This window comes from Caretta caretta, chromosome 13 (genome assembly GCF_965140235.1).
Source record: "Caretta caretta isolate rCarCar2 chromosome 13, rCarCar1.hap1, whole genome shotgun sequence".
NCBI classification, from domain to species: Eukaryota; Metazoa; Chordata; order Testudines; family Cheloniidae; genus Caretta; species Caretta caretta.
This window is the reverse complement of record NC_134218.1, coordinates 7,243,692-7,258,241: the sequence shown is the minus strand read 5'-3', so window position 1 is coordinate 7,258,241 and position 14,550 is coordinate 7,243,692. Positions and strand designations below refer to the sequence as shown.

At 40.0% G+C, this 14,550-nt stretch overlaps 1 protein-coding gene across 7 annotated transcripts in view; it reads right to left on the bottom strand.

Moving 5' to 3' along the window:
- Nucleotides 1-11,070, bottom strand: part of DIDO1 (death inducer-obliterator 1) — an 88,565-nt gene extending 77,495 nt beyond the window's left edge. The window contains exons 1-2 of one of the 7 annotated variants that reach the window (XM_048819382.2): nt 10,896-11,070; nt 2,046-2,463 (exon numbers count right to left, since the gene is read on the bottom strand). The gene's annotated coding sequence lies outside the window, so the exon portion shown is untranslated. The remainder of the gene's footprint in view (nt 1-2,045; nt 2,464-10,895) is intronic. The other 6 variants (XR_007352628.2, XM_048819381.2, XM_048819385.2 and 3 more) reach the window with 6 other exon arrangements.
- Nucleotides 11,071-14,550: the final 3,480 nt, after the last annotated feature.

Genomic DNA, 14,550 nt, shown 5'->3' with positions numbered 1-14,550 from the left:
ATTTATGTATAAGACTTAAACATGGAGTAATATAGTCTTCGTTAGAACTAGAAGTTTCACTACTCTTATTGATATCATATTGTATAGTTTAGTTTTCCTTTAACTGCTACTAGTAGTTATCTTGTAGAAGCAGCATACTTGAGGAAGTAGTATCACGAGCAAGCTTTCTCACAGGTGCCTCATTAAATGGCATTTTTACAACTTCCCTATGATAAATCAACACTATTTGCTTTTTTTTATTTTCCACTCATACAGTTTGATGTGGCTGTCTCAAAGAGTTATTCCAAATCACCTTCAACACAGTGTTCTAAGATGTAAATATTCAAATGGGGACATCTACATCAGTATCAAGTTTCAGAGTAACAGCCGTGTTAGTCTGTATTTGCAAAAAGAAAAGGAGTACTTGTGGCACCTTAGAGACTAACCAATTTATTTGAGCATGAGCTTTCGTGAGCTACAGCTGATGACATCTGATGACATCTGATGAAGTGAGCTGTAGCTCACGAAAGCTCATGCTCAAATAAATTGGTTAGTCTCTAAGGTGCCAATCAGTATCAAGGTAAGCTGAGTTATCACTAATACAGACAACTTTTTGTAAGATGCATTGGGGGGGGGGGGGGGGAGGTTAAACGTGCATGTAAGTAATGACAAAAGTGTGATGACAAAAAGACCTCCATACATTTATCCCATTATCAAAAGATAAGGAGCCAGTATAACCGCTCTTTATTACAAATACTGACTGGTTCATCATTTTCAATCTCAATTCAGGGCAAGAAAATTGAATTCATATCAGACCTCACCCCAAATTAGCAATACTTTAAGATTTATCTATAATTCTGTAGTACTCTGAATTGATTACTATAAATACCCAGGCATTAAAAATATCATGAATTCCTGCACAAACAGAAACTGGTCATATCATTAATTGAAACAGCTTTAGATGAAAAAGAAATATATAGATTACAAATTAATGAAGAACAATCTGTGTGAAAACAAATACTTTATTAACTTAAGACAGAACAGTGTCCGCAGTCAGACCTACATTTCTTCTTTTACCCATATCTTTTTTCTATTTTGTTCTTCTTGCTCTTCCTTCTTCTCGATTGCCTTCATATTTATTGAAATACATAGCTGTACAAATATTTTTCATGATTGACTTTTTTGTTTTTTCTTTTCATACCTTTTACATTTTACTGTTATAGGATTTTATATCCTAAAATTTTAATCATACCATCCAGTCGATAGGGACGTTGACTGGGAGTCAGGAGACCTGGGTTGGAGCCTCAGGTCTGCCACCGACACCTTGAATGTCCTTGGTCAACTAACTTGTCTGTGTCTTAGTTTTCGTGTAAAATGGGGCTAATGCTTATCAGCATTAGTGTGACTGTATTCACAAATAAGAATAAAGTAGTGAAAAATATTCCATGTTAGAATAACAGTTCTTTATCATGCTAAAAAGTGCATGTCATTACAAACGCACACAATATTAAGTCACTAAGGCTTCCTTTGTAATTTTGGTCTATGAAGATATTTTGTGTGTTCATCCATCATGTAGTTATCTTTAAAAGATCTGATGCTTAAAATAAATACTTACATAATAAAAGTATGTTGCAATGTTTGTAATTAACTAAGGATTGTGAAGTCGACGAACATGAAAGCTACTACAGAAAATGTAATACCGTAACTTCCTTTGTAAAGTGCTTTGACACCTACAAATGGAAAATACTACATAAATTCTAAGCATTAGGACACTTAGGAAAACACGCCTACCATATCACTTACTTGCAATACTATCTGGTTTAAAATAAATAAAATCGATCAATCACACAGTCAAATTCCTTCATATTTTCCATATAGCAGAACCTCAGAGTTACGAACTCCTTGGGAATGGAGGTTGTTCATAACTCTGAACAAAACGTTATGGTTGTTCTTTCAAAAGTTTATAACTGAACACTGACTTCATACAAGCTTTGAAACTTTATTATGCAGAAGAAAAAAGGCTGCTTTCCCTTAATCTTTTTAGTAGTTTATGTTTAACACAGTACCTTATTGTATTGGCTTTTTTTCTTTTTTCTCCTTTTTGGTCTCTGCTGCTGCCTGATTGCGTACTTTCAGTTCCAAATGAGGTGTGTGGTTGACTGATCAGCTCATAACGCTGGTGTTGGTAACTCTGAGGTCCTATTGTACCTAATCAACAACTACTTCCCATGAAATAATGTCACACTCTCAAATGCTAATAAATGCTTTACAATTTGCAAGAATAAATGTAGATTTGGCAATGCGTAGCTGAGTTACACAACCATTTTTCTCTGAAACTTCCTCTCTTTTCCAAAAAGAAGTGCCATCAACTTGCAATTATTTCATGTTAGAGCTGAGACACACATGAATGCTAATATAGTGCTCTGTGATTGTTTTTAGGGCTGTGTATCAGTATCTTCATACTCCTGGACATCCTTTATATCCCTGGAAATTGAGATGTATCATTTCAATGAAGAATTTTTTCAACCTGATCAAGTTTTTCATATAAATGCACAAATACATTTACAAGAGTCTGTTCTGTATTAGCACAGTGGAGCCGATTAAAATACATTTATAAGGCATCAAATATAATAGTACAATTCTGATATCAATAATATTTTGGACTAAAAATGCCTGTCTATTTAAATTTAAATAGCTGTTCTATTTCAGGTTTCAGATCAGCAGCCATGTTAGTCTGTATTCGCAAAAAGAAAAGGAGTACTTGTGGCACCTTAGAGACTAACAAATTTATCTGAGCATAAGCTTTAGTGTTCTATTTCAAACAGCTAACTCCATGTCAAATTAAACATGAGTACATTTTACAGCAAAATGAAAGCCAAGCCAACGTGGTAGTTTACTTTAAAGTATAATTTAGATAAAAAGGAAATAACCTTTAGCAGTTAAAAAAAGTTGCCCCTCAAAAAATAATTAATAGCGATACAGACTGAGCAAATGTGTTACAGCATAGTTAAGGAACTGTAAACCATCTCTTCTTATAACTCAAAAGCATATGATGGCACCATTTAGCATAATCTCCCCCTAGTGACTTAGCTGGAGCTAACAAATATTCAGCAGAACCCTTGATAGGACAAGGTCTTCCATATCTCCACTTCCGTTATAGAGGTAAACATTAAACTGCTTCTGGCACTGGGAATTGCATGATCGAAGTATACAGTACTGGGGAATGGTTTTTATTATAATAAAATATATCTTTGCTCTTTCTAAAGCTTTTCTCACAAACTGAAAGTTTCTTCCTCATGTGCTCCAATCAAATGTTCCTCACAACAGCAGTTCTCAACTCAATAGGTTCTCAGCAGTTCTCAATTCAGTGGTTTGAGCATTGGCCTGCTAAACCCAGGGTTCTGAGTTCAATCCTTGAGGGGGCCATTTAGGGATCTGGGCCAAAAATTGGGGATTGGTCCTACTTTGAGCAGGGGGTTGGACAAGATGACCTCCTGAGGTCCCTTTCAACCCTGATATTCTATTATTCAACCAGGGGTCCGGGGCCCCTGGCAGGCTGCAAGCAGGTTTCAGGGGCTCTGCCAAAATAAACCAGAGAGCAGGGCCAGCATTAGACTCGCTGGGGCCCAGGGCAGAAAGCTGAAGCCCGAGGCCCGCCACGTGGGGCTGAAGCCGAAGCCCGTGCAACTTAACTTCGCAGGCCCCCGGGCAACTGCCCTGCCTGCTACTGCCTAATGCCGGCCCTGGCTTTTAATCTACTGGATATGGAGAAAAACAGTTGTTGTGGCACAGGTGGCCCATGGAGTCTTTATAGAATGGGGCGGGGGGGTGGGGGGGGAGCTCAGGAGAAGGGCTCAGAAAGAAAAAGGTTGACAATCCCTGCCTTACAATATGAATGTCTGAAAAACAGTGGGAAAGCAGTCTAAATCTCAGTAAGAAAGGACTAATGTACAAATTATCATTATAAACAGAAAAAATGGATTCAATTGCCAATAAAAACATGTTATTCCAATAGATACAATATGTTTATGAAAAGCTAATTAAAAAGAAGCAAAGAAATAAAATTAGCAAATGCGTTTTTCATGTTAAATGTTACTGTCAGTAAATGATTACCGAATCAGAACCTAAATTTTGTTTGACAATCTAAATGGTAATCCTGGCTGTGGTAAACTGGGTTATCACCATTCTAGTACCCCTTTTACCAAAGCTGCTCTACTGTCTGCCTATGCTGAGGCACATAGATTTCCCAAGCAGCAGAAGAGTGAAACTGACCTGATTTATGTTAGTCTGGCTGCTGCTCCAAGGGTTCTGAACAGCAGAAGTAAAACTAATAAAGACTCTAGAGAATTTTCACTGGTCTGCTATTTGGTAAAACCCTGAGCAGCATCAGATACTCCTGAATAATCTGTCTGCAGACTTTGGAAAAGAGTACTGCATCACTTTACACAGAAGAAAAGAGGTGAAATTTTTCTCCCCATTAGGTAAAACCTTTGAATCTACAAAAGTCAAAGATAGTTGTCCAGAAAAACTTCCTACTTGCCCCAGGCAAGTAGCTTTTTCATGTCCTGACCTTAAGAATAGCAAAACAAAACTATAATTTACTAGCTTCATATCAAACTGTCACTGGATATTAATATTACATCGTCAGAATACTGTAGTTTGCAGTCCTGTTGTAGTCGTGCTGGTCTCAGAATATTAGAGACACAAGATGGGTGAGGTAATATCTTTTATTGGAACAACTTACAGACCTCAAGAAGAGCTCTGTGTAAACTCAAAATGCTGTCTCTTTCACCAACAGAAATTGGTCCAATAAAAGATATTACCTCACCCATTTTGTCTCTTTAATATACTGTCGTGTTTAGCATACTTTCTCCAGTATGCTGCAAAAGAGAGCTTGTATACTGCTTATGCAATACAGTTTGTTCACGATTTTTCAAATTTGAATTACTTACCTGCACTATAGTTGAGTTCTGCTATTGAACTTCCTCATTAGCAGTGTTCAAAATATATTTCCAGCAAGTGCCCAGTCAACAAAGTGTTTCAGCAATACTGATTCACAGAACTTGGCACTCTTCCCTTTGAAGTAGTATTAACCAATTCTCCATTATGCCATCTGGGGACACTACATTACTGAATGCTCAGTGGTTGTTTTAGAATAGGGGCAAATCAGTGGTCCTGACATTAAAGACTCTATGGGTGTTTTTGTCGTTTTTTGCACAAGGGTAGGGGTTTTATTACCAGAATTTAGATCAAATTCCCATTTGGATAATTGAATTCTGCCTACCTACAACTCATGTACTAAGCAACAGTGTAAAAAACAGTAAAGAAGGCAGTATAGATCATTAATGAGTGAAATGGGTCCTAAAATGGTAAGCCAGCATAGTTAGCGTAAAACTTAATAGCTCAAAGATTGACATGTGCCATAACCATCCAACTGATAATTTGGGTACTGACATACGCAGAATTGTAGTATGTCCAGAAAACTAACTGGCCTCAGGGTAGGTGCATTAAACACTGCTTTTAATTTCTGTGTCCAGGAGCACAGCTGTCATAAGAAACCAGAAAAAGATGTATTTAAAGTATTTAAAACAGGCAGGATGCTTAGTGTGAAACATTTTAATAAGACACTAATTTTTAAACCTCCAGAGCACAACTCTAATGTGTCAACAGCCTGGCCTGGTAAACAGAGTTCTGATTATATCAATGTACAATGTTTCTCAAAACAAAATCTGTAATTATTGTTTTGCCTCTGAAATATACATGGCAAGGATTTGTAAACCTGTTAAAACTTCCCAAATATATAAAACAGTTACAAAAACAAACAAAAAACCATCTCCACAGCACAGTATCACTATAGCGTGAGATGCTATTCTGATCTTATAATGAAATATACAGACACGAGGGAAAATGCTGACCTCATTACAGTCAATGGAAGTTTGGCCATTGACTTCAATGGGGCCAGGATTTCACCCACTACTACAATTGTTTCTAAAGTGGAACATCTTACTTAGTTTGCTCCTGTCTTTAATAAAATTATACTTGGCTCTACAGGAATGTCTTAGACTAATATGAATTATACTGTTGCCATCAAAGTTTTGCATGGAAATAATGCTGATTTTTAAACCTTTATGTTACCATTTAAAAACAAAAAGCTGCATTAATGTAGTATTTGTAACAAACTATCTAAAGTAGGGAAGTCCGAAATGAAAGTTATCAACTTCATTCTTGACTCATCACACTGTGCTTAACTATTTAAAAATATAATAGTAAAAACAGTGAAATATTTGAATACAACAAAAAACTAACCTCTCTGCTAGGAGTCACAATTGAGTGAAATAACCTGTTCACAAACAAAATCTGTCTCTCAGAATATTGGCTATATTTCTGGATTCAAGTTCTGCTTTGTCACAATGTTACTGGGTGGCATTGGACAGTTCACCATTAGTAAAGTGAGGACAGTGCTTCCCTATTTCATAATGGTATTATGAGGATACAGTCATTAATGTCTGTGAAGCATTCAAGTACTACGGAGACTGGGTTTACGTAAGTTCCTGGATAGGTAAAATATGTACCCCTCATGCCATATTTGGTACTAGACTACAGCCTCTACTTGTGAGAGTAGAGACCCTCCAAAGCACACTCAAGTAGCTACCCAGATATTCTTATATAGGGAGAGGGACAGGCCTTGTCTACACTAAATTCCTTTCTTTAAATTTCCCACCATTGCTACTACCAGCATTCCTAGCAGCATTGGGAGTATTAGGCCATGTCTATCGGTACATGCAGCTCTACCACTGCAGCGTGTGTGGTGAAGACATTTTATGACAACAGCAGAGAGCTCTTCTGTCAGCATTAAAAAAAAACACCTCCACCAGTGGCATAAGCTGTGTCAGCAGGAGAAGCTCTCCCGCCAACATAGAGCTGTGTACACAAACGCTTATGTCGGTGTAATTTATGTCGTGCAGGGGGGTGAAATATTCACATCCCTAAGCAACAAAAGTTTTGCCCACAGGCTGTAGCGTAGACATAGCCATAGGCCATATCTACACTACCACCTATGTCAGCAAAACTTATGTTGCTCAGGGGTGTGAAAAAACACACAGCAAAATAAGTTTTGCCGGCATAAGAGATAGTGTGCACAGCGCTACATCCGTGGGAGAGCTTCTTCCGCCAACACAGTTACCGCCACTCATTGCGGGGTGGTTTAATTATGTCGACAGGAGAGCTCTCTCCTGTCGGCATAGAGAGGCTACGCGAGAGTTCTTACAGCAATGCAGCTGCATCGGTACACCTGCGCTGCTGTAAGGTCTCTAGTATAGACATACCCTTAGTTAAGAAAGGCCACCAGTGATCTATCTACATTAGTTTTGCCAGCACTGGTTGCACCAGTTGGAAACTTGAAGGGGGGAAAAAGGTCTAGTAGTGACAACCAAAAGGAAGGCAAGTCCCAAAATAAGAAAAATGCAGAAGCTGGGCTAATAGCTTATAATGCTCAACTGGAAAAAACTGGGGAGAAGAGGGTGAGAATGCACCACAGTAAAAATGGGAAGTCATCTACCTAGCCTAGCTGAAGTTCATGGCTGAACTGAAGAGTTAGTACAAGTTCAGAATCCAGTTTTACAATAATAAAAAACACAGACTGCTTTTTGGTTGAAGAGCCAAATATAATTTACTTTCTGAAAATGACTAATACTTTTTTTTCTGGGTAAGTCTCTCTCATTATCGCCTGGTTATTTAATTAAAGCTGGGTCTTAGGAATTCAGAGTTTTATGTAATATTCTGAAATCAGTTAGTTCTACTTGCATTACTTTTTTAAAAAAATACAACACAACACACAATTGCAGCTAAACTGTCCGTAAAATACTTTGAAGATTAAAAACACTGTGTGAAGAAACTATTAATTGTAGTATTCTAGTCAACAGACCTTGCATATTAACTGAACACCTTAAAAACCTACAGCTCATTGTATACATTCTGAAATATTTAAACTCCATAGTCCAAAACAAGTTTGTTTAACTAGACACAATACTTAACTAGTTTAGTGTCTCACTGTATCTTAAAACCTTAAACACTATTTTAATGATTCAAAACTCTAATCCTGCTCTCACAGAAATCAACAGCAAATATCCCATTCACTTCAAATTGCAGGATTGTGTCCCAAATGACTGAAGTCACATAGCTTCAAATGAAGCTGAACGTTAACATAATCCTTTGGTCTTCCTGTAGAGTGGATCTAAACTTCAGTGCAGTCTGTTTCTGAAACCTCCTAGAAAAATCTAACAGCTAACTCTGAAAAGGTAATTTGTGCATGGAAGATACTACTTACTACATTTGTTTTTATGGAAAGAGCCAAATGCCAACTATCCATTTCCAGTCTTTAATATGCTAAAAAAATTGACCACAATCTAGAATACATATTTAGACACGGAAGGATTCTATTTTTATTAATAATGTCAGTAAACGTAGATTTCACCATACACATACAAAGCCAGGAAAAAATATTTCCATTGATGATAATTGATATTTACAGATAGGGAAAGTAAAAAAAAATGCTGCTTGAGAACCTATTAGAGTTTGATTTAAAGACATTTACTTTTAATATTTTGACTTGTGATGTTAACAATTTGTGTTTTAATGTTATAAAGCTTAAACTTTTGGAATCTCAACATCTACAGTCATTAAATGACTATCTGGCCCCCCTCCCCACCATCATTTCCTGCCTTATTTCTCAGTTAAATTAATTAAATTAATAAAATAAGACTTTGCCTTTTCAGCTGAATTTCATTTATTTCTCCTCAACCAACAATTCAATTGGTTGTATGGTTAATTAAATTGCTAGAAACTAAAAACATACTTAGAGACTAAATTAATTTACATTACCATTTACAAAAATACCACCTGTCACTGAAATAAGCAACAATGAGAACATTCTTTAAAAAAAAAAAAAAAATGTTCATCTGATGACCAACTCCTAAATGAATAGGGTCCTACCAAATTCACCTTCATTTTGGTCAATTTCATGGTCACAGGGTTTTAAGAATCATACATTTAATGATTTCAGCTATTTAAATCTGAAATTTGATAGTGTTGCAATTGTAGGGGTGCTGACCCAAAGCGGAGTGGTGGGGGAGTCACAATGTTTTGTAGGAGAGGTTGTGGTAGAGCTACTCTTACCGTCTGTGCTGCTGCTGGTGGTGGCACTGCCTTCAGAGCTGGCAGCTGGAGAGCGGCAGCTGCTGGCTGGGAGCCCAGCTCTGAAGGCAGTGCCGCCGCCACCAGCACCAGCAGCTCAGAAGTAAGGATGGCCTGGTATGGTATTTCCACCCCTTTCTCTGCGCTGCTGCCTCAGAGCTGGGCCCTCAGTCAGCAGCTGCCATTCTCCGGCCACCCAGCTCTCTATAATATACGGTAAAAACAGACAAAAGCCCAGATTTCATGGGGGAAAGCCCAGATTTCATGGTCCGTGATACATTTTTCATGACCAAGAATTTGGTAGGGCCCTATAAATGAACACTAAATTAAACAGAATTGTGTAAGTTTAAATATTTAAAAAATAACTGTTTCTGAGAAAAAACGAAAGATAGGTTTATCCATCAAGAAAAATACAGCCCTGAAGAATTATGGATTACATCAAACCCTTATGTGATACATAAAATAGGTCAATTTTTTTCCTGAAATTCCTAGAGGGAAGCAGATCCCAGACCCGCACAGCAAAGTAAATAGAGTGTTATACTGTGTTTTAAAAGTGATCATGTAAACTATAGGAAAAATTAAAATATTGTTTTGTATTTTATATGGCAATTTGCATCTCAAAAGGATCACAAAGCATTTCACAAGTTCAAACTGACAAACTACAGAAAAAGAATTACTTCACCCATCACTGAAATGCAGCAAACTCTGGGGTGAAGCATGAAACCTATTCTAGCTATTTTTTAATTGGATTGAATCTACAGGGGCAATTTAGGAAGGAAATTCTTGCAACAAGTAGCACAGGATCCTTAACGGTGCCAGGTAATCACAACGGTAATCGCATCCAAAAAATGGCACCTAGCACCATTAGAACGGGAGAAAGGAAAAATGCAGAGGCTGGGAAGTTACTGAATACTTTATAGGAAGCCAAAAGAGTTTCAATTTCTGGGCTTCTACCTTAAGACTAAATCACCAAAACGAGGTGAAATTCACCTCTTCTACGGAACTCACCAATAGAGACTGAATTTACTTCCAACTCCCCCAGGAAAAAAACACAAAGCACCCGAGCTTGGATGAATTTCATTCCCACCCACCAAAGGACCCCCGCATTAGGACGACTCTGTCTCCCCCCATTTCATCACTCCCATCAAACGACCTCCCAACTCCGGGTCCCCGCCCCCCAGCCATCACACCACCCGACCCCCTCTCATCCGCTTTGCGGGGACGGGGGGAAATAATGGGGCAGACGAATCGTGAGATCACAGAGAAGTGGTCTGACTTCAGCTCGATTATGATGTCGATCCTCTTGTACCTCAACATCTTGTCACCTCGCCTCCATAGCGGAGAAACCGCCCCCGACACCCTGCTCCACCCGGCGAGGGCGACGTCCCCTCCGCTCCGGCCCGACAGCCCTCACCGCTTACAGAGAGGCTCCTTTCGCTTCTCTCAGGGGCCTTGCATCGAGCGGCCGGCCTCCTCTGGTACCGCGCCAGGCCGCCGACTTGCCCGCAGAACCGGGTCGGGCCGACACTACCCCTGAAAGCAGGGCTCGCTGACCCTCCGGGGGCCCTGACGCCGCCCTGCGGGGCCTGCCCTCCTCCATTTTCTAATCAGGCCCAGCGCCCCCAGGCCGTAGGCGGCGGCCACCCGTTCTCCTCACCCCCTGCCTCAGTGCGGGCGGTGTGCCCGGTGTCCCGGATTCCCCTCAGGCCGCCTCTCTCACTCACCGTCGGGAGGAGGGGACAGATCTCACCGCCGCCGGGCGCCTCAGCCGAGTCGAGCCGCCATTTCCTCCTCGCAGCAGCTCCTCAGCGCTAGGCGCGGGGCACCACTCCTCCCCAGCTACCATAGAGACTGACATGGCGGCGAGGCGTGGCCCAGAGAGTCAACCGGCCGGCGCTCCCCTCTCTGTTCTACACACTGCTCCCGTGAGGGCTTCTGGGGTGTTGCGGGCAACTACTGTTCGGCCAATATAGAGCGCGAGGAGGAGGGACGCCTGCGCAGCACTGCGCTGCCTCGGGGGCAGGAGGGGAAGTGCCGCGCGCTCTCCCCGGGGGCAGGAGAGCGCGCTGCCAAGGCATCACGTGGGTAGCTCCCTGCAGGGGCGGGCAAAGGGGGTGCAGCAGAGCTGCACGGCGGCAGGGCCGGGGCTCTGCTGCCAGGGGGGATGAGACAGCGAGTTTCGTAGGGGGGACAGCCAGCGCAGTAACCTCTGAAGTGAGACGTATCCACAGGGGGCAGCTAGGGGAACCCCTCTCTTCCTACTGAAGTGCAAACACCAGCTGGCACCACCACTATGGCACATGCCCTATTCTGATGCAGTGGTGGGAGTCTGGACTTCTGGGTTCTCTTCTTAGCTCTTCCACCGCCTTCCTCTGTGACTTTGGGCAAATTAACCTCTCTGTGCCTCAGTTTTCCCAGCTGTAAAAAGGGGGATAATTCTTACCTCACAGGAGTTAAAGAAGTTTAATTCATGGTTGGCAAGGTGTTTTTGAGATCCTAGGCTGAAAGGCACTATAGCAAAACTAAATATCTTTACTGTGACTTATCCTGGGGAGTAAACATAGCTTTGTCATATGGTGATTTTACACTTAATAGGGCAGAGAAACTGCATCTGCCTGGAAACAACTGTCCAGACCCAAGACGGGCCCCATTCCCTCCTCCCTCAAAAGCATTTATTGTGTTTGGTTGGATGACTAAAATAGCAAATCAGGAAGTTGCACTCTTTGGTAGACCCAGCTCCCCCTACCAACAACATTTTTCGTATCTGTTTATTCAATGACAATGTTAATCTTCCTTACTGTTATCTCTTTTCCATTTTGTTGTAACTGTAATTGCACTTGAAGTATCACTTAATCACTACTCAGGTTTCAGAGTGGTAGCCATGTTAGTCTGTATCAGCAAAAACAACAACGAGTCCTTCTGGCACCTTAGAGACTAACAAATTTAAATTTTGGGGAGCCAGTGGGAGCTGCGATCGGCCGAACTTGCGGACGCAGAAGGTAAACAAACCAGCCCGGCCTGCCAGGGGCTTTACCTGAACAAGCGACTTTGAGAACCACTGCTCTACACTGAAGATGCCTAATAAACTGTGTTTTATTTTGAAATAATTTACTATTTAATGTATTTTGTAAAAAAAAACCCTAAATACTGATAAACTCTATCTGTTATCATAGAGTTTGCAAAACCAGACTAGTTGGGATTTGTCTTGGGGGGGAGAGAGCTGGTGTCAATGACTCTAAAGTTTGATAGACACTCAAGGACCATTGTTCTCCAAAAAAAGTACTTTGCCACATGTAAATATACAATGTATTACAGAACCAGACAGGTGCTATTTTTTGCAGTTGTCTTCTGTAAAACAGTGATCCTCTAAGCTACTTTTGGGGGTGGACCTTTGTGCTTGCGCAGAGCACCGTTCATTTAATTGATTCCAATGGAACTTCATACAATATAAGGACTAAGAACATAATCAGAAAATATAGTAAAAATAAAAATGTGCTTAGTACTAATGCTGTAAAACTATTCATTTCTGATAAATTTATATTTTGAAGCTGAATATATAAAAATGATTGAGAGAGTATAGTGGTAAAAACCCTGGATTGAATGTGATGTTAGATAATCTGGGTTCCAATTCCCAGTGCTATTAACTTCCTTTTGTGACATTAGCTAAGTCAGCCTCTTTGCCTCTTTTTCTTCAACCATAAAAGGAGGGTAGTAATGCTTACCTCACTTGTAAGGATGTAGTGAGGCTTAATTCATTATTGGTTGTAAAGCACAGAGATCCCTTGATGAAAGGTGCTACAAAAATACAAAACATGATTATTATTAAAAGTAGACACCACCACCTTAATTTTGTTCTGCAACTACAGAGCTCCAGTGAACTGAATACCTTGACCTATTTGAAAAAAATATTTCAAAGTTTTAACAGACCAAATTCAGCTGTGATATAATCTCTAGAATAATAGGGAATATAGTGAAAACGCTAGCACTGTGGCATTTCTTGGATAGATAAAACAAGTAATTTACACATCACGCAAATAAAATGTGAATGTGTTCCAGGAAAAAGAATAGGAGTACTTGTGGCACCTTAGAGACTAACAAATTTATTTGAGCATAAGCTTTCGTGAGCTACAGCTCACTTCATCGGATGCATCTGTTAGTCTCTAAGGTGCCACAGGTACTCCTTTTCTTTTTGCATATACAGACTAAGACGGCTGCTAATCTGTTCCAGGAAAGTAACTACTAAACAAGTGTAAAAAATCATGCACCACACTTATCTTCCACACAGGTCCTTGCAGTTGTATTTTTTATTATATGCACCCTCTATTGTTCCCTCCATGTATTAAGTTACTAATTTTGTATCCCCCCAAATGCTAAACTGATGCAAGTTACATTTATGCCCAATATGTAAAAATACCTCATGCTTTATATCTCCTTTTGGCTTAGAGGATTCCATGCTTGCACCACCACTAAAATTGGCCCAGCTAGTTTCTGTGATCAGTTGCCACCATCATCTTTACTGGAGATGCATCTCCAATACTGTATTATCAAGATATGTTGTCCAAACAAGAGGATTCTTCTACCCTATTTACCCTATTAGAAATAATCTATAATCTCATCTGTATTTCAGAACTGCTCAATTTGTATCTCAGAAATTCCCTTTTCCACTGCTGCACCATCCCTCAGCAAACAAATTGATTTCCTTTTCAACAGTCACGTTCTAAACGATCTTTCTTCATGAGAGAAATTGTTTTTAATTTTTGGCATTTAACTATGTGTAAGCTAGAGTTTTACAGAACATTCATTATGAAACTACACAAAAACGCTTGCTTTTCTGTTTTGTCACAAACTCTAAACTAGTCCAGGTTTGTAGAGGCTCACAAACTTTTTGAGCGAGCCCAAGCTGATTATGCAGGGGACTGGACTAGATGACTTCTCAAGGTCCCTTCCAGTCTTATCTATGAATGAACTTAGGTTGACTTAGGGGGTTGAGTGTTTTGGATGGGAGCAGGGCTTGAACTTAATTTCTTCTTACCTCGAAGTTATAGCATACAAGTCCATGACCAAAGAAAAGGGTTCCCACAAACTCTTACAAAATTAAACTGCTGAGTTTCACACAGCATTAGTATCAGCTTGGCAGCACAACTGAAAATCATGGTAGGCTGGCTAACTAGCTCAGGAAACTGGATAACAGACCATGGAGCCTCTGACCTCTTCTAGGTTACAGTGTGACTCTGGACCAGATTGGTAGTGAAGTAAAGTAACCATTTGACAGTTGTTTGTTTGGTGGTCTGCATGAAATGAGTTTGGTCTCCGTTCAGTCCCAGATTCATATGATAAAAAACACCACCACAATTTGTCTTAATTGAGAACACTGTTGGG